This window comes from Antechinus flavipes, chromosome X (genome assembly GCF_016432865.1).
Source record: "Antechinus flavipes isolate AdamAnt ecotype Samford, QLD, Australia chromosome X, AdamAnt_v2, whole genome shotgun sequence".
NCBI classification, from domain to species: domain Eukaryota; kingdom Metazoa; phylum Chordata; class Mammalia; order Dasyuromorphia; family Dasyuridae; genus Antechinus; species Antechinus flavipes.
In genome coordinates, this window is record NC_067404.1 from 21,738,673 (window position 1) to 21,763,085 (window position 24,413).

General features: G+C 40.1%; 1 protein-coding gene and 1 pseudogene across 3 annotated transcripts in view; one reads left to right on the forward strand and one right to left on the reverse strand.

Annotated features, from left to right (window-relative positions):
- Positions 1-16,798, reverse strand: part of MTM1 (myotubularin 1) — a 97,898-nt gene extending 81,100 nt beyond the window's left edge. The window contains exon 1 of one of the 3 annotated variants that reach the window (XM_051969317.1): positions 16,506-16,798. The gene's annotated coding sequence lies outside the window, so the exon portion shown is untranslated. Of the gene's footprint in view, positions 1-16,472 lie in introns of all 3 variants that reach the window. The other 2 variants (XM_051969315.1, XM_051969316.1) reach the window with 2 other exon arrangements.
- Positions 16,799-21,798: 5,000 nt separating this feature from the next.
- LOC127543110 (cilia- and flagella-associated protein 410-like) lies at positions 21,799-23,567 on the forward strand (annotated as a pseudogene).
- Positions 23,568-24,413: the final 846 nt, after the last annotated feature.

The following is a 24,413-nucleotide window of genomic DNA, read 5'->3' on the forward strand; positions in this document are numbered from 1 at the left end:
TGTTCTCTTAAGGTCTCTTTCAGTTCTAAAAATCAGTAATTCCAGAACTGGGTTCTACATCCCTCTTTCTTATTCCTCAATTCTCAAACCTCCCTTTAAAAAGCAGAGATTGTAAAAAATGAGAGGGTTAGACTAGAATTCCACAGTCCCACCTCATTCTGAATTGTTCATTCATCCCATGCCATCTTATCCCTGAGGAACTAATGCCCATTGTCCACTTTTGTCTTTGCACTTTGGGGTTGGAGCATATAATACCAGGCTGATCTCTGGATCCACTAGAGTCTTGCTAGATCCCTCTTGCTAATGTCCTTGTGATACTCCTCCCACAATATTCTGTTCTTTTCCAGATGAGAAAGCAGAATTTGTCTAAAGAGGGGATGGTGAAGGATCTGGAAAATATGAGCAATGACTGAAGGGACCGATTTGGAAGAGATGAGACAGTGTATTCCAATACATATGAAAGAAGAATAATGCTCAGTGTAGCGCCAATGAACAAAACTAGAATCAATGGGTGGAAATTAGGAGAAGACAAATTTCAGCCCAAAACAATGAAGAACTTACTGACAAAGCTTTTTACAAACCAAGAGGGTCCGTGAGCTCCTGATCCTGGAAATACTCAAACAAGGCAGTCCCTTGTCAGGCCTTTTAGGGAGGGCATTTTCCCAGAAGTTGTACTAGATGACCTCTGGGGTCCCTTTTAATCCTCTGTCACATCAGCTTCGATAATAAGGAAAGCATGATGGCATAAATGTGTCATTCATATAGCACATTAAAGTTTGCAAAGCATTTCACACATATTATCTCACTGGGTGCTACAGGTATTATAGTGCAGATTAAACTGTGGCTTCAGAAAGGTGAAGTGATTTGTCCAGAGTCACCCAGATCAGAAGTGTCAGTAGCAGAATCTGAATCAGGTTCTTCCCAACTCCACATCCTGCACTCTATTGACGATACCAGAGACCTTTGATGGGGGGATCTGATATGATGCCAAGTGGTGTGTGATCAAATGGAGAGTGGGAAGAGGGATTCCACCCCACCCTGTGCACAACAGCCAATGATGGGATCTACCTCTAAAACTAGTATATCTCATCTCTTTATATCTTCTCTCTTAATACTTCCCTAACTTTGGCTCCTCAACTGTAAAGGCTCCTAACCTTCCCCCTTCTGTCCTAGGCTTTGGCTATTTAGTGTAGTTATAAAGCAAATGCCACCAGTCGTCCACAGTAACAGCTACACAGATGCCACTGGGAAAATCATCATAATGATCTTCCCTACCTCCTGCCCCCAGATCAGCTGGTGGTTATGGCAATAGCCTTTTCTAACTGGTCTCTGTCTCAAGTCTCTCCCCACACTCCTCCATCCCCTACACGGCTGCCAAAGTGATTTTCCTAAAGCAAAAGCAGAATCCAGTAACAGGCACCCCCCTGTCCCCACCAGTTCAGCAAAATCTAGTAAGTTTCAAACATAAACTCTTCCATTTGTCATTTAACATACTTAACTACCTTGCTGCAAACGCCTTTTCAGACTTATTATTAGTTATTCTTCCCTTTCCCGTATTCTCTGGTCCCCACCTCTTCAACAACCAAGAAAATAAAGTTCTCAACATCAAAGTCTTTGGGAGTAAGGGGTAAGAGTGGAGAAAAAGGGAACAGGCATTTATTAAGTACCAATTTCTTGTGTCAAGCATTTCATAAATATCTCATTTGATCTCCATAACAATCCTAGAAAGTAGGTGCTATTATTAGCCCCAGTTTACAGTTGAGGAAACTGAGATAGACAGAAGTGACTTGCTCAGAGTCATATGGCTAGTGTCTAAGTCTAGATTTGAATTTAGGAATCTTCCTAATTCCAGGCCCAGCAATCTACCACTGTACGAGCAAGCTGCCTTGGCACTGCCAGCCAAAAGGTTCACCATCAGAAACAGATAAGATTTTATCAGAGGAAATGACATTAAAGAAGGTGCATTACCATCCACTTTGCCACAGCACCCTAAGGACCAAGGTACTTTTTCAATTGTCTCACAACTGAAACCACCTTTACGTGTTATCTCTCCCATTAGAATGTGAGCTCCTTGACAAGCAGTGACTGTCTACTTTTCTGGGAAGCAAGGAGGGTGTATCGAGAGCAGGGATGAGGGTCTGGCATACTTCTGAACGATGAGGGGATCAGAGATCTTGGTAGTAGTAGTTTAAAAATAACAAGCCATTTTTGAAGGAAATTCAAAGTTCCTGAACATGCAAGGGGTGCATTTCTGAGTGATGGTGAGATCAGGGGCAATGAGCATCCCTGTGCAGAGCTGAAGCAGAGTGGAAGAATGAGTCGTGGGAGTTAAACAGATTGAGAAAGTGGGAAATTAGGGGACTTAGAGGAACATCAACACGTACCCCTTGATGAGAAAAGGAGTTTGGAGAAAAGAAAGACTATGAACCAAGCACTGAACTCACTGAAAAAGGAAGGAGAATGTCCTGGAATCAATCATTAATAGCTATCAGAACCTGGATTAGGAAACTAAATTAAGGTATACTGCTATCTATTAGCAGAACCACATTAAGAAAAAAGGATGGATGTATACTGAAAACTTAATGCTCAGTTGGAATCAGAGGCCATTCCTTCCTGCTTGTTATTGCTGGATTGTGTTCAGTGACACACAAAGAAATATGACTCCTGCTGAAAAGTTCTCAAGGTAGTGACTTATGACCTATTACTTGCTTGTTGTATTGGGTGTCTTTCAATAAAAAGTATCTTAAAAACAATTCATCTGCAAGATCACATTTAATAACCATTTATTAACAGATATTTACAAGGTCACCTCACTGCCCCAAGGACATAAGGATTTAAAAAAATAATAATATGTCATATTCAATCGCATTGCTTTCAGTAAGAGAGATATTAATTCTCTTATATAATTACAAGAAAAGCATTTCTGGACCATTAGTAAAATGAATTTTTGTATCATTAGTGAAATAAACATTTTAAAATTTTCATCTCATTCTTCTTAATTTCTATTTTTGTGTATGTTTCATAATGTATATGACACAATAATACATGTTTATAAGTTATATAAATTATATATGTAGTACTAGACTAATATGTTACTAATGTGTACTAATATTATACCTCTGTTGTGGGATTATGTTCAAAAGTCTTTTACTGTTGGGGTGCTGGATTGAAAACATTTGAAGCACCCTGCACCGTGCCATGCTTTGCGGCCTCTGCACACAGAGACATGACAAATGATTACAAAGAAGGGTCTTGTTTAACAAAGCTATTTTTTCATTACAGCACTGGTAATGCAACAGGTAGTGCTGAGATCAACTCATATCGTGATCTCAAGGGGGAACAGAGAAAAGTCAGAATATGGTACTACCACAGGCAACAGTTCCATCAGCAGAAAGAAAATCAGTACCAAGAAATACCCTTAAACCTTACCCAGCCTACCATTACCCAAAGGGATAATTTGGGTTTTTGGTATTTGGTCAGGTTAGTATGAGCCTCGGAAAACAAAAAAGCAAAAGCAGTTCCAGGCAAGCATGAAGCAGTAAGCTTTTAAATGTAGAAACCCAGGCTTCTTCAAATTGGTGATATATTAAAGGAGAAGGCTGGATCTGCTTGCTACCCCCAATCTCTCAAGCTTCTGGTTTTACTGTCCAAAAAACTTGCACGACAAGAATGAGAAATGGAAAAGTGCACCAATGGTTGCCTGTCTGGGTCAAAGAAGCAATAACACAGCCTGTTGATATTGTCTGTGATGCAAGTGTCTTGGAGTCTCAGCTTCCTTATCTGCAAAATGGAGGTAATAAAACATCCAAGACTGTGAGAATCAAATGAGATAACGAATGTAAAATATTTTCCAATCCTTTAAAGCCATACATCAGGCAAAAATGGGAGATTGTGAAGTCTCTCGTATTCATCTAAGATTACTGATTCTGAAAGGGCATAGCAGATCAGGAAACAAGGCCAGCTACCCTTATTCTTCTATCCCATTCCTCAGGTAGAATAGAGGCTATTAAAGGACAATGATAATGTTTGCTTTTGTCCACGTGATACCTTGTATGTAACAATAAATACTGGTGGATCATCTAGTCCTTAAGTTATAAATGAGAAAGCTGAGGAGGAGAGGGTCCCACTAGTTTGTCCAAGGTCACAAAGGCTTGCTGGACTGGAATTCTCACCATAGAGGAAGCTGTATCAGAGATCCAGAAACCAAGAAATAGCCCCATTTACCAACCCTGAGATGGAAAAAGCAGCAAAAGCTCTGAATAATAGTAAGTTAAAAAAAAAGATGGGAAACTTCAACAGATGCTCACTTTTAGGGAAAGAACATACTTCAAAAGATTTCTCTAATTCAAGATAGCCTTATAAACTTCTTTTTTTTTTTTAAAGCCTTATACTTTCTACAGCTGCTAGCTCTGACTCTAGCTACATTTACTGTCATATATCCTGGTCATGAGACCAAAAGAAGAGACTATCAGCCCATATCAGCAAATATGACAGCGGCCCAAATGTATGGTAAATTTTGCTGGAGTCAAATTTAATTTGTCGCTACTAATCAGGATGGGACAGGGCATCCATACAGAAAGCTCTGGGAAGTTCACTACAAGTATTTATGATATCTCTAGTATATCTAAAACCCAGAGTAACTTGGAAGAGTGCCAGATTGTTGATGGTTTGGCAATTAAGACATCAGGTTATCGATTTACATTGGTAAAGACTCTCTACCAGGCTGACATCACATGGGTCTTCCATCAATCCATTCCAACCCTTCACCTTAATTTACAAACAACACCCTATTTTCAAAGTGATGGGCAATTAAACCTGGAAATTACTGTTGATACAGAGAGAGTGAGATGAATGCTAGGAAAAGATCTAAATAATGTACTATTAGAAATGTAAAAGAAAATCACCTTCAACTGGAAAGTCTAGGGTTCAGGAAAAGCATTATGGAGGTAGTAGCAGCACTTGATCTGGTTCATGATGATGGGGAAGGGGGTATTTTTTCTAGGCACTGAGCTAAGAACCATGAAATAAATATTGGGAAGTTTATAGGAAAAATCAATCAACCCTCAATGATTTTCAAAAGTTACAGACTGGTTAATCTAATAAGGAAGAAGAGTCAAGCTGATAAACACAAAATGGCACACACAATTTTGTAGAAAAACTGGCACTTGGTTTTGTATGCGAATTGGATTATGAATAGAGAATCTCCGAAATAAAGAACTACATAAAAATACTGTAACAAAATTCAGAATTCATTTCTATTAAAATTCCCCCCAAAACATAGAAATGGAAAGCTCCTTCATCAATAGGATTAAAAGCCTAAAGTTAAAACCAAGAGCCAGCAATACTGGCAATGATGGACCAATGGAAGTTTCTCTTATACAAACATGGAAAAATTAAGGATGCTCTTTCTCCCCACTATCATTTGACACTATTCTAAAACGCTAGTCAGATCACAGCTATCAGACTGGCAAAGAGAGGCAAAAAAGGAAAATGACGATATTAGAAAAGCTATAGGAAAACAGAGACATGATTTCACTGTTGGTGAAGCCATTCTGGAAAGTAATGTGGAATTATGCTCCCAAAGTCATTAACATGCATATCTTTTGATCCAGATATAACACTACTAAGCTTATACTGTATTCTAAAAAGATCAAAGAGAGAAGAAAAGGATCCATCCATACAAAAATATTGTAGATCTTTTGGTAACAGAAAATTTAAAATGTGAAATTAAAAGGGAACCCATTAATTAGGGAATGGCTGAACAAACTACGGCATATTTGTAAGGAAATATTATTTTGCCATAAGAAATGATGAAAATATTTTAGAGAAACTTAGGAAGATCTGCATGAATAGATGCAGAGTTCTGTGAGCAGAATTAGGAAAACAATTTATACAATAACAATAACACTCTAAAGACAAACAACTTTGAAAAACTTATATAAGAAATCTAATCAATGAAATGACCAACCATGATTCAAGAAGCACGTTATTCACCTCCCAATAGAGAAGTGACAGATTCAATATGAAGAATGCTTTGGACATGACCAATGCAAAACTCTTCTTTTTTTGCTTAACTAAGAGTATTTGTGGTACAAAGGTTTTGGCTTTTCTTTTTTTTCCAACTGGGGAGAATAGGCAGTGAGAGAAAATTAATGCTTGTTAAATGAAAAAAATAGTTTTTAAAAAATGCTAGCCAGAGCATCAAGAAGAGAAAATTGGAGGCATAAACGGAAGCAATCAGGAGAGAAAATCATATCTATTTGCATATGGTTTACTTAGAAAACCCCAGCAACTCAGTGAAGAAAATAAATGAGAAGATTAATGGCTTCAGTAAAATAACAAGATACAGAATAAAGTCTCAAGAATCATTGATATTTCTAATGTAGAATAACAAAACTTAGAGAAAATGCTAAGAGAAATAGCATTCAAAATAAATATAAAATGTATAAGATAATCTGAGCTACTGAGATAGAGACAGTCTGGCAAAGTGGATAGAGACTAGTCTTATAGTTCAGAAGTAATCAGTGGCTCAAGGAAGCAGCATGTTCAATTTTGGAGTTGCTGATCACCAATAGGATAGGAAATTTCTACAAAGGGAGTTCCTCATACTGATGAAACCATATGTCTGGACAAAAAAAAATCCACCACCAAAACACAGGATAAATAGAAGACTGATAACATTTACTGAAGTGCTTACTATGTATTAAAAACACTGTACTAAGTATTTGTATGAATTAAACTATAAAACACGTTTTAGAATAAAGACATATCATCAGAGAGATATTCAGGACTTGTGATTGGACCTTGCCAATATTGTAAAAATGCTGATACTAATTCAATTTATAGATTTAGTGCCATGCCAAATTACCAAAGGGTTACTTTGTGGAACTGGACAAAATAATATGTGAGAATTAAAAGGTTTTTAATTTCAATGACTTTTAGAAGTGGGAACAAAAGAAATGGAACATGATCAAACCTCAAACTACATTTTGAAACAGCAACAATCATCAAAAAAGCTTTGGTCCTGGTTAAAAACATACACCAGAAAAATAGATTGGTGGAAGAGAGGAGAAAAAACAAAAACTAGAAACAATTAAAAACAATAGCCCAGTGTCTTCTAAATACAAGAACACAAATTACCAAGGGAAAGACTCCCTATTTGGCAACAATTGTTGGGAAAATTGGGAAACAGTTTGACAGATTAGCATCTTATGCTATATCCCCCAATAATCCCTGAACAGATAAGCAACCTAAAAATAAAAAGATAAATCATTTTAAAAAAAATAAAAGATGACAAAGGAAATATATTTCATAGCAATAGTCAAGAATTTTTTAACTATATGAGGGAAATTATCAGAGAAGACAAAATAGACAATTTCAATTACATAACATTAAAATATCTTGCACAAACAAAATCAGGGCAGACAGAATAAGAAAAGAAACCATTAGATGGAGGGGAAAAAAAGTATCTTTGCTATAAGTCTGATACATAAAACATATAGGAATTGACAAATATTTAAGACCGAAAATCATTCTCTAAAAGACTATTGTTAATGAAACATAATTCCTTTCAGCAGAAATGCAGGAGAGTAAAGGCTACAAGGGCAAAAATATTTGCAAAGTCAGATGCTCAACATATCAGTAATTTATATTTAACTTTTATCCTTATTTGTCACAAAAAATCAAATTTTAGGCTAAGGAGATGGGGAAATTATTTTACATCAGAAATTACTAATGCAGAAACAAAAAGCATCAATAAAAGGCCACTTAAAAAAAGAATTAGAAGAAAGGGCAGAAATGAGAACACAATTACCTAATAATCATCAAAAGAATCAAGGGCCCCCATTATTGTTTAGATATTTTTGATGAACTTTTGATGATGTCACCTCACATTTAGAAATTATTTGAATTTGTGGTCTGTGAAACCTTTTGTCCATACTGAAAATTTCCTGTTTCTGGTCATTTAAGAGATCTCTTAGAATTATAATCACATGTTCTTTCAGTGACTTGAGACAGTGTCTTGCTAGACTTCCCTCTTTCATTTCTGTTCAAAAACAATTTTAAAATGCTTATATTCTTAATCATTTCACCAAGTTTTTTTTTTCCACCAAGTTTTTAAAAGGCAATATTTACTCTAAAGCATTTTTAAATGGAGAGAAGGAAATGGAGAGAAGGAAGGAACTGGGAAATAAAAAGGTACTAAATAGATACCTTTCTTTCTTTCTCTTTCTTTCTGTCTTTCTTTCTCTCTCTCTCTCTCTCTCTCTCTCTCTCTCTCTCTCTCTCTCTCTCTCTCTCTCTCTCTCTCTCTCTCTCTCTCTCTTTCTTTCTTTCTCTTATCCAGCAACACTGCTCTTTTGTTTGTACTCTAAACTCATCTGGACAAGCTGAGAACTCTGGAAATCAATTATGATTTTCAAAATCCTCAAGAATAAACTGGAATACTGCAAAGGTAAACTTCTGACAGTGCCACCCCCCCTGCCCCAGAACACAAACATAGCAGCTCAGCTCAGATGACAACCTCCAAGCATAATGCTGTCAATGATCTCTGACCTGCCACATTTGATGACTCTTTTCAGTTGGCATCATTCTTGACCCCTCTGCTGCACTGACACTGCTAAGCACTATTTTCTCCCCAAGACTCTCTTCTCTGGATTTTTCTATTCTGTTCCTGTATCCTTTCCTAAGTGTCCCTGGTTAGTTCATCATCGATATCATGCCCCTAATTAGGTATTCTATAAAAATTTGTCCTGGGCCCTCTTCTCTCTCCACATTCTCTGGTGGTTTCATAATTTCTCGTGGCTTTATCATCTATACTCAGATGACTAGATCTATCTAATTGGCTCCCATTTCTCCCCTGAGCTTCAAGTCTCCATTTCCAAAGGGATGTCCTGAAGATAACTCAAAGTCCAAGGGCCTCAAACAAAACTCACTGTCTTGTCCCACAACCCTATGCCTCTTCTAGACTTCCCTATTTTTGTTGATGCCACCAGCATTCTTTTAGCCTCACAGGTTCATAAACTCAAATCCTCGTTCTCATCTCACATGTATTCAACCAAATGCCATACCATTTCTACTTCCATGTTATCTCACTCATCTACCTTCTTTCTCTCTACCATTGTCTAGCACCTCAGTCAAGGCCCTCATATCCTCTCTCTCAGACATTTGCAATCTTCTAATTGGCCTCCTTGCCTCAAATCTCTCCCTACTCCAGTCCATCCTCACAAAGCTGTTAAAAAGTGATTTTTCTTAAGCATAGATCTAACTATGGCATTCCTTTATTCAATTAACTCCAGTGGCTCCCTATCACCTCTAATATGAAATGGAAGCTCCTCTGCTTTTTAAAGCCCTCTGTAACCTAGACCCAACCTATCTTTTCAGCTTCACTGTACTATTACTTCCCCTCTCGTATTCTAACAGCCAGCCAAATTTTCCATTTCTCACACACAGCACCCTATCGCCTCTCCCTGTGCCTTTGTATCGGCCATTTCCCATGCCACAAATTAATTTGCTCTTCATCCTTGCCTCCTAGTATTTCTCTCTTCCTCCAAGACATGGTCTAAGTACTACCTTCTATAAAAAACCTTTTTGATTTTCTGTCTCTGCATAACATATATTTAACTACCTTGAATTTTGTTAGCATTCTTTTTATATTTGTTCTCTCTACATTTCCATATGAATTTGTTATTTTCTCTACTAGAATGTAAGTTCCTTGAGAGGAGGAATTATTTCATCGCTTCTGTTTTTAACCATAGTGCCTGATTCTATTTCTTTTTTTCTTTTTTTTATTATAGCTTTTTATTTACAAGTTATATGCATGGGTAATTTTACAGTATTGACAATTGCCACATCTTTTGTTCCAATTTTTCCCCTCCTTCCCCCCATCCCCACCCCCTCATGGCAGGTTGACCAATACATGTTAAGTATGTTAAAGTATAAATTAAATACAATATAAGCATACATGTCCTAACAGTTATTTTGCTGTACAAAAAGCTGATTCTATTTCTTAATAAAAGTTTGCTGACTGATGAATCCAGAGAAGAAATCTTTAGCAGGATGAACTGGAGAATGCAGGATTAATATATTAGAAGATAATCTGAGCCTGGATCCCAGTTCTACTTCTTATGACATATGTGTCCTCCCAGGTCCTAAGCTTTCTTATTTGTGAAAAGGCAGGTTTGGACTCCAGGGTCTCTAAGGTCCTTTTCAGTCTGAAATGCTACAATCCTTGCTACAAAAAGGATCTGTGTCGAACTGAGAATTCATTTAGAGTCAGAGTTAGCAGTATCAAACTGAAACAGAAACAGGGGTATAAAATACTACATAAGAATCTTGAGGGCCACAGACTGACTTAGAAAATGATATATTAACATTATCGATGTTCTACATATTTTTATTTGATTAAATATTCTGCAGTTAAACTTTAATCTGCTTCAGACCACAACGGGCATTAGGGAGGGTTGCAGATTGCAATGGGGTGTTTTGAGATCTCTGGCTTACAAGATAATGAATTTGAACTAGTGACAACCAGATTTTTGTAAAGGAATTAAAAGCACACATGGCTGATTTAAAGACTGTCTATTTTCTTAACCTATGAATAAGTTAGAAAAATTGACAAAATGCATGGGATATAATCAGTTAAGTGTGTGAAATTAGGAATCTAAAGAAACCCTTTGGTTTGGGTAGATTTCCACTCCAATTTGGCTACTTGCCCAAACCCAATACCACCACCAATAATCCTCAACAGCAAATAGTTTAATACAGTATATGAAGCATGCATGAGTGTTAAATAATAAGACTGAAAAATTTGCTTTCAAAGGATCCATTATTTCATTGACAGAAGCATTTTACTCTACTGGTAGAAATCAACATCTCCTCTTCCTTGATTCTTGTCCCTGCCTCTGTAAATCTTACAAAAAGGAAAACTACTCAGCCCAATAGAGGCCTTCCTAGGGTTCACACGCTTTATAAATAAGAACCAGAAGGGTCTTAGAAGTCCAGTCCAAACTTTTCATAGGCCACAGAGGCACTTAGTGGGAGATCTGGGCTTTCAACTCAAGTCCTCTGACTCTTGAGTCCCCAGCCCTTTCCACTGGATTATGCACGACTCTAAACACCTCCTACTCCTCCCAACTTCTCTCTCAAGGTCTAGGGTATCACTAGCTTTCTCATTCCCCAGTTTCAAAACTTCCGTGTCATCCCACTCTCCTCACACAGGAATCACTTGCCAAATTCTGTTTCTCTCCAACATCCCTTGCTTCCATCTCCTTCTCTGTCCATCTGCTACGCTTTGATCAATCAGGGTCCCTTCCTCTAATGACCATACAACTCCTCAATAATGTTTTTTATACAATTCTCTGCAGCTTGCACATCCAAATGATCATTGTTCTTTTTAAGCAGCCACCACAGCACAATTTATTCTAATGCTTTAATAATCTTTCTCAAAAATATCTCTGTACCTTTCCAAGGTCTATGAGCTACAGCATAATCTCCTGAATATACTCAACAGTTGCAGATCTTTACTCCCGACAGTGGATTTGATTTTTAACAAAACCCAAAGGTCAGAGCCAATGTGGTATAGTGGAAAAGATGCCACATTTGGAGTCAGGGGATCTGAGTTCAAATTCTAGTTCTGTCACTCAGGTGTGACTTTGGATATGCCACTTAACCTCTCCAGCCCTCAGTTTCTTTATCTGTAAATTGAAGAATTAAGTCCCTTCCAGCTCTAGATATGTGATCCTAAGATCACAGAAAGCCAAGACTGGTGAACAAAGTATATGTTCAGTCTCAGAAAAATAATTTGGGGTCAACCACTTTCCTAATGTGGCTCAAACTGATTCTGAAAGCAGCCCCCAAAATGGTTTCAGAAATGGTAACATCATTGGGTCAGGCAAAAAAGGCAACCTGTGATTTTGTCACAGATTAGGAATTCTCTGTGATTTACAGACTTAAGAGTTGTCTGGAGCACTGAGTGGTTAACTGACAGCTACTGTTAGATGTTGAATAGAGCCAGAGAAAATCCTGCAGCTGTGCTGACTAGATACACTACAAACTTATGTTATCTAATCTCCACGGAGGATTCGCTGTAGCAAGAAATCTTTTATTTTCCCTAACTGATTTTCCGGTCAGCTAGGTGACACTGCAGTAGATAGAACACTGGGCTTGGAGTCAGGAAAGCCTGGGTTCAAATCCGGCCTCAGAAACTTCCTGGCTATGTGACCCTGGGCAAGTGACTCGACCCTGTTTGCTTCAGTTTCCTCATTCATAAAATAAGCTGCAGAAAGAAATGGCAAACCACTCCAGTATTTCTACCAAGAAAACCCTCAATGAAGTCACAGAGTCGAACACAATTGAAAAAACTCAGCAACAACAAAATGATTTACCACCACACTCTCCACATGCATTTCCAGCCTTCCCTTCATTCCTCAAGCCTCCAACAGCATCTCTCTTGACATACACTCTTAGTTAGGCTCTTGCTTCAAATTTTTCTGAAAAAAAATTTGAGATTTCCTAGCAAAAACTCCCTCTTCTCCCCTTCCTCTCACAACCCCCTTAGATAATGATTTTACTTTTATCTCTTCCATACCAGTCTTTAAAAAGTGGTCCTTCTCATTAAGGTTAACTCTACACTCACCCTTGATTCTATCCCCTCTTCTTCAGTACTTTCATTCACCTTCTCTAATATTCAATCTTTCCCTATCGTTTCCTTTCTCACAGCTTACAAATATATTCAAGTCTCTCCCATTTGCAAAAAATCCTCTTTACATTCTATCCTATCCCCTTGTACTTCTACTTTTTTTCTCAGCTAGACTCCCTGAAAAAGCAGTATATACATGGTGCCTCCATTTCCTCTCACTTTCCTAAGTCTCTACAATCTGACTTCTAACCTCAACATTTCACCAAAACTGCCCTCTCCAAAGTGACCAATGATCTCCTAAAGACCATATATAATGGTCTTTTTTCCAATTCTGATCCTTCTTGACCCCTCAGCAACCTCTGATACCCTTGATCACCCTCTTCTAGAAGGTCTCTTTTCTCTAGGTTTTTGGGAGACATCATGAGATCCAGCCCTATTTAATCTCCCTCCAAAGTTCCAAGCCTGCATCACCAATTTCCTCCTACACATTTCCAATTAGATATCCTATAGGCATTTAAAATTCAATTCGTATAAGACAAAACTCATCTTCCCTCAAAACCTACTTCCAAACTTCCCTATTAACGTCAAAGACACTACCATCCTTGTTATCCAGTTTTATAACTTCAGGGTCATCTTCATTTCTCACTCATGCAATCACTTACCAAATACTGTTTTTCTGACAACCTTCCCTAAATCTATCCCTTTCTCACTCACATAACTAGTACCTAAGTTCAGGCCTTTGTCTTACCTAGACCCGAGCTGCTTAAACTTTTTCCAGTGGCAACCCCTTTGAGCCAGAGAGAATGACCCCAGGATATACAAATCAAACATTTGCTGATGAGAAATCAGAATTTTGTGACTCTCCGCCCCCACGCATACATTTAGTCACAGGAACCACAGTTTAAGAAGCCAGGACCTAGATGATAGCAACAGCTTTCTCTTTGGTCTCCCTGACTCAAACCTCTTCCCAAGCCAATCCACTTTCCACATATTTCAAAAGCATGTCAACCCCCCCCCCCTGCAATAAACTCCTGTGGCTTCCTGTTGTTTCAAGAATCCATTACAAACTCTTCTGCTAGGTGTTTAAAGATCTGTCCAATTTGGCCTCAGCTTCTTGCTACCTTTATATTTCACTTCTCTCCCTTTGTTCTTTATCCAGCCACACTAACCTACTTGCTGTTCCACACACACACTACATCTCTCATCTCTACACCTTTGGGTTGGCTGTCTCTCTCACTTAGAATTCACTCCTTCCTCACTTCAGGTACTCTCTGGTTTTTTTTTTTTAAACTCAGTTCAATCACTACTTTCCTCATGAGACCTTTCCAAACCTCTACAGCTGCTACTACACCCCCACCAAAACTATCTTGTATTTTGTGTATATTCTGTGTGTACACATGTGCATGTATATATGTTCACATACATAGGTATGTATACATTGTCATTGTTCAGTCTCTGTAGTCTCGTCTGACACTTCGTGAGCTTACTTGGGTTTTTTGTTTTTTTTTTTTGGCAGAGATCCTGGGGTGGTTTGCCATTTCCTTCTCCAGCTCATTTTCCTATGAGGAAACTGAGATAAATAGGGTGAAGTGACTTGCCCAGAGACACACAGCTAGTATGTCTGAATCCGGATTTGAAGTCAGATCTTCTTGACACCAGGCCCAGTGCTCTATCTGATGTGCTATCTAACTGCTGTGTGTGTATGTGTGTGTTGTTATATATATATATATATGTATATGTGTATACGTATATATGTATGACTGTTCTTAGACGGCAGAGACTATTTCACTTTTGTCTCTGTATTTCCAGTAAGTGCTAATCGGAAGCGCTTAATAAAATGTATTCTAATGGATTGTTATTTCAGTATCAGGGCTTGGATCCAAATTCTCCTGACTCCAAGACTGGGTCTTCATCCGCTATGCTATAGTGCTTCTTAACACATTTATACAGCAACAAAAAAACATTCAATGGGAACTGAGGCCACATTAGGGATGGGATATAATCCAAGCTTAGGAAGGTGACAGTCTAACCATACTGTGCCATAGTCCCACTACATTCAATCAGAAGTATCCCATTTTAGAAATTTGGAGAGCACCCAGAAAGGGGTAACAAGAAGAGTGAAAGGTCCCAAGAGCATACAATAGAAAATGGTTGAAAAAACAACAGATATTTAAACCAGAGAATGCTTAAGAGGAATGAGATAGCTGTCCTTGGAAGATAAGACCAGTTTTTCTTGACCAACAAGGGCAGAATTAGGAGCAAAGGCACGAGTTAGATTCAGAAATGACATATGAGGAGAAACTTCCTAACAATCAGAACCATCCAAAAGTGGAATGGGCTTGACTCAAGAGGAAAGAAATGAACCCTTCCTGAAGGTCTTCAAGCAAAAGCTTGACCAATTATTGAAGATGTCATGTAATTCTGGATGAGATGGTCTCTAATGTCCCTTCCAACTTTAGATCTTTCTAATCATGTTTGTTTAGGGATATGTTAAAATAGTTTGGATCTCCTGAGCACACAGCAAATTAAAGACAAGAAATTCAGATTATCCTTGTTATTGTATACTTCTGGCTGCAAAGCAAAGTCTTACTGGAGTAAGAAGAGGTAGGAGATAGCAATCATTCTTCAAGTTCTCTCTCAAATCTCCCTTTAATTTCAATGACAAGTCATTCTCTCAAAATAAGGGAAAAGCTCACACTTACTCAAAAGCTGTTTTCTTATTTATAGGTAGGTTAGTGCAGGTTTCCTAGTCTGTAAGTAGGAAAAAAAAGGTTTCTCCATATGGATTTGAAGTATTTTAACTTCTAGAAGAGAGGTGACAGGCTTTGTGTGCATTATCTGGTAAAATACGTTTGCCCAAAAAACATTACTGGATCATAGAATTTAGTTAGAAGAGACCTTTGAGATCATTTAGTCCAAGACCTCTCAATTTATGTTTGAACAAACTAGGACTCACAGAGGGAATTAAATAGCAAAGCCAGGATTCCAAGGAAGGTCTTTGAACTATAAATCCAAGGCTCTTTCCATGCCATCATAGAATAAGCAACTTCAAAACGAAAACAGAATAAACCTTAACCATTTTTCAATAGAGACATTAAAGGAGAGGACAAACAGCAGTAGTCAATGTCTCCCTTCCCAATTTAGAATACTTAGGAGTTTGTGGAATTCCAGGGACAACTTTCTCTAAAGCCTTTCCACGAGATGAAAAAGTGGTTTCCTGTTCCGTTTTTCTTACCCATTTATGACATATGAAATACCAAAAAATTAAATGTGTCTGAGCACAAAAGCAACAGGTTAAAGAAACTGTACGGATCCCCACACCAATAAATACAAACTGATCACAAGGATGACTGACCAGGAAAACTGCAAAGTCAAGAAAAATGCAGTTCTTTCATCTTTAGCTACCACCTCTTATGTCTTTTTCCTCTGAGCTTTCCTTTTCCTTTTCTGGGGACATTGGCTAGGAGGAAAGCTAGACAGGTGTAGAGAGGCTAAGGGGAGGGGATTAGAGGCGCTCAAAGGGAAAAGAGAAGGAAGGAAAAGAAGAAGGAAAGGAAGAAGAGGTGGGAAAGAGGAGAATGAGGAAATTAAAAGGGAGGAAAAGAAGAAACAAAAAAGGGGAAATTGGGAAATGGAGGAAAAGAAAGAAGAAAGACGGGGAAAGGAATGGGGAAAAGGGAAGGAATAGAAGAGGGGGTCTCGAGAAAGAAAGGAGAGAAAAATATGGGAAGGGGGCGAAAAATAGAGAGGAGAAAAAGGGAAAAGGAAAGAAGGCAGAGAAAAAGAGGAGTGAAAGAAGGGGGCAAGCACGTGGGTGCCCAGCTAGCCCGCTCACCCCGGCCTGGGCCTGACAGCGAGCGTTCCGCACCTTGGCGCTAGGCTGCCCGCGCGTGTGTCCGGCCGTCCGTCAGTGGGTCCCGAAAGGGGCAGCTGGGGCCTGTGGGCAGGGAGGCCGAGGAGTCAGGCTGAGGAAGCTCGGGGATCCGCTGCCGCCTCTTCCTTCAACTCCACAGAAAGGAGTGTCCTCGCCTCCCGGGCTGGAGCCAAGGCTGCTCCAGCTGCCTGACGCACCTCGGCCCCGGCCACCGCCACCACTGCTGTTGCCAAGGCTGCTCAGCGCCAGGGGCCTCACTCCGCCCCCTCACGACCCCCTTCCCTTTCCTCCTCCCTTTCCCCACCCCGCCAGCCTCCCTCTCCTCCCCTCCCTCTCCTTTTCCTCTCCTCCCACGGGTTCTCGAAGGGGGTCCTGTCACGTGACCAGCCGGAGGGGCGGGGGGGGGGGGGACGGAGTAGGGAGGAGGTGGGAAGCAGGAGGCGGGTGCTGGGTGGACCAAAACTAAGGCGACAGGAAAGGGTCTCCTCCTTGCCCCGGTCTCTCTTCTCTTACGTGATTGGCTGGGAAAAATTGCCCCTATGGCTGCCGGGAAACCTCTTCAGTCTTGGAGGGCCCGGGAAGCCCCAAGAGCTGCTGGGAGTTGTAGTGTACAATGTAGCGGGGCGGGGCGAGGATGAGTGGATAACTTCACTTTCTAAACTGCACTGGAGGCAAAACGGGATCTCATGGGAAATGTAGTTCAGAAGCCCGGGATTTCCTTGAGGTAGTTCCTCTTTTTTCGTTTCAAACGGGGAAAACCCACAATAGAAATTTTCCTCTAGGGTCTTTGCCGCAAATGACCTTCCAGACAGTTTAAACTGGGAAGAAGAGCATAGAAAGTGTCTGAAGGTGAGATAAAGTAAAGAAGAAAAAAAAATGCCATTCTGAGTACAATCATTCTATAGCTTCTTCATCTGGCCGTCACTTTAAGGCTCTTCACGGATACACTCTCTTGAGTTAGAGGGGAGCAGAAGCATCAGAGCAATGCCCCCTCTACTCGTGTTTAAAACTGTCTATTCTGGGCGACTTCCAGACTAAGGATATTTCGTATACTCCAGCAGTTTAAAACTGCAATCAAATAAAACGTACTAAAACGAACCCGACACACTGAGTGATATACAGATGGTATTACCTTTACACAGCCAAGTTGGTACGTCTTCCTCTTATCTGTCTTAGCTCCTCTGTATCATTTCATTACCATAAAATGTCTGAACTGGAAGGGGTCTTAGTCCAACTGAGAAGCAGAATGAGGAAGTAATTTGCTTCAAGTTATATGGCTAGTTAGTTATCAGTGTAGTTGTGCCTCAGCCCCCTCCTCCCTCAGATCAGAGTTCTTTCCACAACACTGCACTAAAATCCCACGATGATTACTGGAAATTCGGAACTGGAAGTCAGGAAGACTTGAAATGAAGTCCCATTACAGATACATATTAGCTGTGTAATCCCTGGGGAAGCACTTTAACCTTTCTCCATAATTTCTTTGGAAGTGGGGGAAGGGAGAAGAAGGGAAGGAGTGAAATTGGGTAGAAAGAAGAGGGGAAGAAAGGAAAATGTCATTCATTCTACTGGAATGACACCCCGCTTGGAACATAGAATTACTAACAATAGCCAGTTCTGCTGATATGCCAGACACGAAGCCTTGGAAAGAAGTGGGAATGACTGAGGCTGGGTGAAATGATTGCTCCCATCTCAATTTTAGTGAATTTCTTCTGGAGTGAGATCCAAGCGGTGGCTGTTCACCAATGGCATCCACAGGAAGGTTGATGTTAATAATCCTCATCCCTGGAAGCCATTATGAGTAATACTATATGGACAGCAAGAGGACAGAACTGGCAAAGAGAAGCTTAGTGAAGAGGGCAGCATGTCTGTCGGGATTCAGGGGAATGCCAGAATATAGGTATTCTGGACCAGTGATACAGGTGTCACAAAAGAACTGTGGAGGCTTAGATTATCTCCAAATCAAGAGGCAGATTTTTATTGTGAAAGTAATGCCAGTTAAATCTGGCTATATTCCAAGAGAGGAAGGTACCAAAGAGCAGGGAGCAAGCAGGTAAATTTATAGGGATTTGGGGAGCCCAGAACAGAGCAGGGTGACTGACATCACCGGAGGGGGTTCACAGGATGGGTGGGAAGTTTGGCAATGGGGCTAACAAGGACCTCCATTCATCTCTCATGAAACTAAAAAGTGCTCATCGTTTGAGTCCAGGTGCAAGATAGAAGCTCAGACTTTTGGGTGACAAAAATCTTTGGAGAACAGCTGAGTGAAGATATCCCACCCAGCTCTCTTTCTTTCACCACATTCTCCAATACATTTCATTTTCCGCACATTACTCCCAATAGCTACATTCCTAAGGTGACTACATCATTCCCAAGGCCAGGTGACCTGGGTTCCTTGAAAAGCATTAGGGTCTTTACTACTATTGGGGTTTCTACTACACCATTCCCAAGGCCAGGTAGCCTGGGGGTTATTTCCTCAATATTCCTAAGAGATGTACCACATCATATCCATCCTGCGATAAAAACTAAGCATTTACTAGGCACTAGGCACTGTACTGGGCGCCAGGGTTACCAATACAGTTTGGGACAATGAGAGAGACAACATGATTTTATGGGTATACAAAAGACATAAGACAAATCAGGTGCAGTGTAACCTTGGAGTGCAAGCCAGCTTTGGGGAGGCTGTGGGACCAGGAAAGGCTTCTTGTAGTAGGTGATGTTTGAACTAAAATTTGAAGGAAACCGGGCCGTCTGGGAGTCTGAGGCGAGGAGGTCATGCATTCCAGGCACGGGGACAATTAATGCAAAGGCATGGAGATGAGATAACAAGACATCACCACTATAAGTCCCGATAAATATAGATGGAATCACACAGTTCTTATGGATCCCAGAGAATGAAGCTAAATCAGCGTCCAACCAAATCAGAGAAAAAAATGTCAAGTCAGAGTGGATGGAAGTCTGGAATCATATTGAGATGTCTAGACTGGTCAAAAGGGCAAGGCAGTGGGGGGGGGAATCCAAGCACAGAAATGGGGGTCAGGGACAAGACACTCAGACCTAAAAATGGGGGTCAGGGACAAGACACTCAGACCTAAGTGATCAGCCAAGACTGGGGGGAAATTAGCAAAATGATGCACTGGACTATTGATCCTAGAACTGGGACTGATTGCCCTCTGCCCTGGTTTTAACAGGCTTTAAAGCATGTCTGTGGCTAGCAGAGGGCAAAGTCCTCTGGTAAACAGCTGCTCAGTTGAAACAGCTGTTACGCTTATGTTACTAAAGAATGAAAAAGAGAGGCTCTTTTCTCTTTGAAGCCTAGAAGGGTATGTTGTAGCATCCTCTTGGATTCAGAGTGGAAAATCAAGTTATATAAATACAGTTCCTATTTTGGGAATGCCGAATAAATCTTAGCTGGCACGTCAAGTGCAATTATGGAGATGACTTTGCTTAATGATCCTCTGAGTATCGATATCTAGTGAGGTTTAGAATAAGAAGACACTCACCGAAGATGTCACAGAAGGTGTCCTTCGTGAACTCCAAATAGAAAACAAATTCCCTACGGAGGATGAGGCCCTTCAGATGCTACTGGTTTGAATTCTATTAAGTTCCAGAATTCCTCAATGGACTTTATGGACTAGCCATTGACACTGGGGAAAATTTTCTTTTGTAAATTTTTAAATGTATCTTAAACTTAAATTCAAAATGAGAAAAGAAAAAAAAATCAACATTGCCATGTATACATCAGAACATAAGAAAGAATCTTTCTATATAAAATAATAATGGGAAAAAATGAATGAAAAAGGATCAATGTCCGGATTAAAATCTACACTTAGATGGAGTGCTACAGAGGATGAGGCCCTTCAGAGGCTACTGTTTGGATTCTATTAACCACATTTCAATCCAAAATGCCACATGGGATTTACTAATGCCCAAAAGATCACTGAAGTCAATAATCCCACATAGGTTTGATAAACAGCTGATTTAGTATTCAAAAATAGGTAGTAACTTTATTACCTCTTCCTATAAAGGAAATACCACAACAGGAAAATCTCTCTAATATATCTTCCACACAATTGTCAAACTCATTATCCTAAGACATGGGTCTGACTATGTCAAATCCCTGCTCAAGAGTCTTCTTCAGTGACCTACTGCTTCATGGATAAAGGAAAGATTCTGGTTTCACCTCTACAATCTGGCTCCAACCTACCTTTCCAGTCTTATTTCATATTAGGGGAAGGAAAGTGAATAAGTATTTATATAGCTCATAGTATGTGCCAGGCACAGTGCCAAATGCTTGACAAATATTCTTTTAATCTTCAGAACAACTTAGAGAGGTAGGTGCTGTTATTACTCCATTTCTAGTTGAAGAAACTGAGGCAAACAGATGTCTTGCTCAGGGGTTACAGAACTCAGGATCACACAGTTTGAGGTCAAATTTGAACTCAAATCTTCAGGTCCTTGAAGTGCAGATCTAATATTTTACCTTTTTACTTGCTTTACTCTCCTTCACACATTGTAGGACTCCACAAATAAGCTTTCCGGGTTCAAGGTACTCCATGGGTCCAAATCCATTCAAAACCCTTACTCACAAGCACTCACTGACGTGTTTACTTCTTCTCAAGTCAGCCAGAAGACATAATTAGTTCCAAGCAAATGTATTTAAGTAGATAGCTCAGTCAAAAAATTGGCACTAGAATATTCCCCCCATAAACCTAAGGTACATTTTCCCCAAAATACACATGACAAAACCCGATCACTCTTGTGGGAGCAACACCCAGAAGTGCTTGCTGGGAGGAGGACCCTGATGATGCCTGAGAAATTCCCTTATGTGTGAAAATCTTACATCTCAGGGATGGATCACACATACATTTATCTCAGTTTCCTGGTGAGACTTATGAAGCCAAAAGAGTGAGGAAGAATAAGTGAAACCCCATATTGTGCTGGGCCTTTCATGTTATGGAATTTCCGATACAAGGATTTCAATAGATAATGAAAGATGGAGGGTCAACTATATGTACTGAGATTTCCCTGTTCTGTTATTTCCTTTATGGGAAGAGGTAATAAAGTTACAACCCATTTTTTGAGCACTGAGTTAGCTAGTTACCAAAATGATGTGAGATTAGTGACTTCAGTGATCTTTTGGGCATTAGTAAATCCCATGAGGCGTTTTAGACTGAAATGTGGTTAATTGTCAAGAGTTTTTAACCTGTTTGGTAGAGGAAAGATTAAGGGAAAGCTTCCTACTGAAGAGTGGAAATAGAGAATGAGCTCCAAGGCCTTTTTATGAAGAATGGCCACCAAAGTGAGCAAGAGAAAACAGAGAAGGTTTTGTCACACAAGGATGAACAGTCTCACTTTGCTGCTCCTGCAACTGGTCTTCCATTTTAGCTTTGTGTCTTACTTTAGTATAAATCAGAGCTTCTTAAACTTTTCCCATGCATGACCTTTTTGCTTGAGAAATTTTTATGTGACCCCAGGTATATCGTTATATATACCTATATAGGTATATATACCTATAAAATAGGTATACAAATTAAAAACTTACTGATAATAAATTATACAAAAATTTATTTTAAAACAATTCTTTGGTATACATATATTTTACCATTTATTAAAGATGAAAGCAAATTTGCAAACTAATAAGATGCATGCACTTATTTTTAATGTAAAGAATTAAACCTGGCAGAATACTTGATACCTTCTACTGTTGCCAAATTTTTTGTGACCTCCACATTTAGTTACATGACCCCATTTGGAGTCACAACACCCAGTTTAAGAAGCTTTGTCATAATCTAGGGAAGGGGGTGGGGGGAAGGAGGGGAAAAGTTGGAACAGAAGGTTTTGCAAGGGTCAATGCTAAAAAAATCACCCATGCATATGTCTTGTAAATAAAAAGCTATAATAAAAAAAAAGAAAAGAAGGAAAATACAATGTGTTGTCTAATGTAGACTGGTTATATGAAGCTGTTTGGGAAAAAGAATAGGAAATATACAAAAGCAGGTGGCCTTAATGATATATTCATGGACATATATGTAATATTAAAGGGTTATTTAAAGCTAAAAAAGAGAAAAGGCTCTGGCATAGAGTATGCTGGGACCACAGAGGACCCTTTTAAGACAAGCTTGGTTTTTCAAGGCTATTCGGGGGCAAGGTAGGGTGTCCCAGTACTAGAAAGCAGCGCTGGTGAGCTAATTTGAACTCAAACTATTGTAAAGCAGTCCCATCAAATTTAAATAGAAATGGATCCCTGCTGGCTGCATATTGACAAAAAAAATTACTTGTGTTTTATTATATTTGTGTTTATTGCAATACAGTAAATGAGATTGAATTTGAACTCAGGTTCTCCTAACTCCAGAGCGGTGCTTTATATACTGGGCCATCTAAGTGCTCCTTTTATTTATTTTCTTAAACACTATCCAATGATAGTCAGTCTACCTGCAGATGGGAGCAGCTGTGGTCTAACAGAAATCTGTCACTTGTTCCTAGGCTCACTCGCCGGGCTCCTGTGGTCACCTTGCCAATATTTCCATCTGCTGAAGCTTACCCAGCATTGAAGTGATCAGACTCAGCGTCAACAGAATCTCCATCCTGCTGAGCTACTGCCTGAATCTGAGTGAGTTTTACCTGTAGAAAAAGAGCATTCCCAGCCCAGAGTAGAGGATGTGCCCCCTCTGAAGGTCTTGGGGCTGGTGTGGCCCTGACCTCGGCATTACAGATGGTGTTCTGCAATCTGCCCGGCTTCAGAAGCTGGACAACCAGACTGTTAGCCAAGAAGATCCATCTTGATCTTTGATTGAAGGCAAGGAGATCATGGCTACTCTGGCCAGGCGGGGTTCCGAGAACCATCATCTCCAGCTCTTTTGTGGGCTGAGCACTATTGACTCCTCCATAGACACTGAGAGTGACCTGATTAACAGCATGGAGGAGACCAACAAAATCCAGGAGCAACTCAGCATGAAGCCTCCTCTCAGGGACTGGTTTTCCTCCTTCTCCCTAAGAGCACCATCAGTCAGTAGCTGTAATAAGAGGGCAAGTGTGTCTAGGAATACTCTGCCATGAACCCAGACAGACAAGTCTGTGGGAGCCCCAGAGCTTCCCACCTATACGGAGGCCAGACTTTTGGCGATACTCTCCAACAATAGCCTAGATGCTGATGTGACGATTCTGAATGAACTGGGTGCTGAGGGCCTGGGAGGCGAAGCCCTGCTTCTAAGTCCCAGGGAAGCCAGAATTGCAGGGGGAGCACTAGGGTCCTGGCCTGCTATGGCTGCTGAAGGTAGTTTTACTCGCAAATGGGGGATGGGGGACCAAGGCTGAACCTGGGCATCTCAGCAAGACCTCCGTTGGCCAGACCTGTGTTTGGAGGCCTTTGGCTAAGTGTAATGAATGTTTGGCCTATGTGGTCAACTTGTCCAGTCTGCCGTGTATCTACTCATCACTCAGGTGGCCAGCATCCGTGGGCTGATCCCACCATTGACCAACTGACTCTCCTGAAATTGTGCTAACTCTAGTTCTTCTGGCCCAAAGAATTTGACACCTCTGATTTAGACTAGCCATGAACTAAGTGAAGCCAGTCCGCAAAGTGATCTAGTCCCTAGAGAAGTATCCTGGACTTTATGAAAACAGAAATCCTGGTTGATCCTTCTTGGATGACAAGAGACCAGTGAGGTTCTCCCATCCTGGGGCTACGTGAGTCCAAAACCACACTTGCCAGTGTGGGCTCACGTACAGGTTTACTTCCTAGGGAAGAAACAGGAGGTAAGGAAGTTCATTTCCTTCTGGCTTATTTGTACCTTAGGCAACAGGGCGAGAGTAGGGGTTGATTGAGTTGGGCTCTTCAGTAGAGGCCAGGATGATTCTGCTCAGGGTAGCTGAGGCACACCCTTCTGGGAAATCAAGATCAAG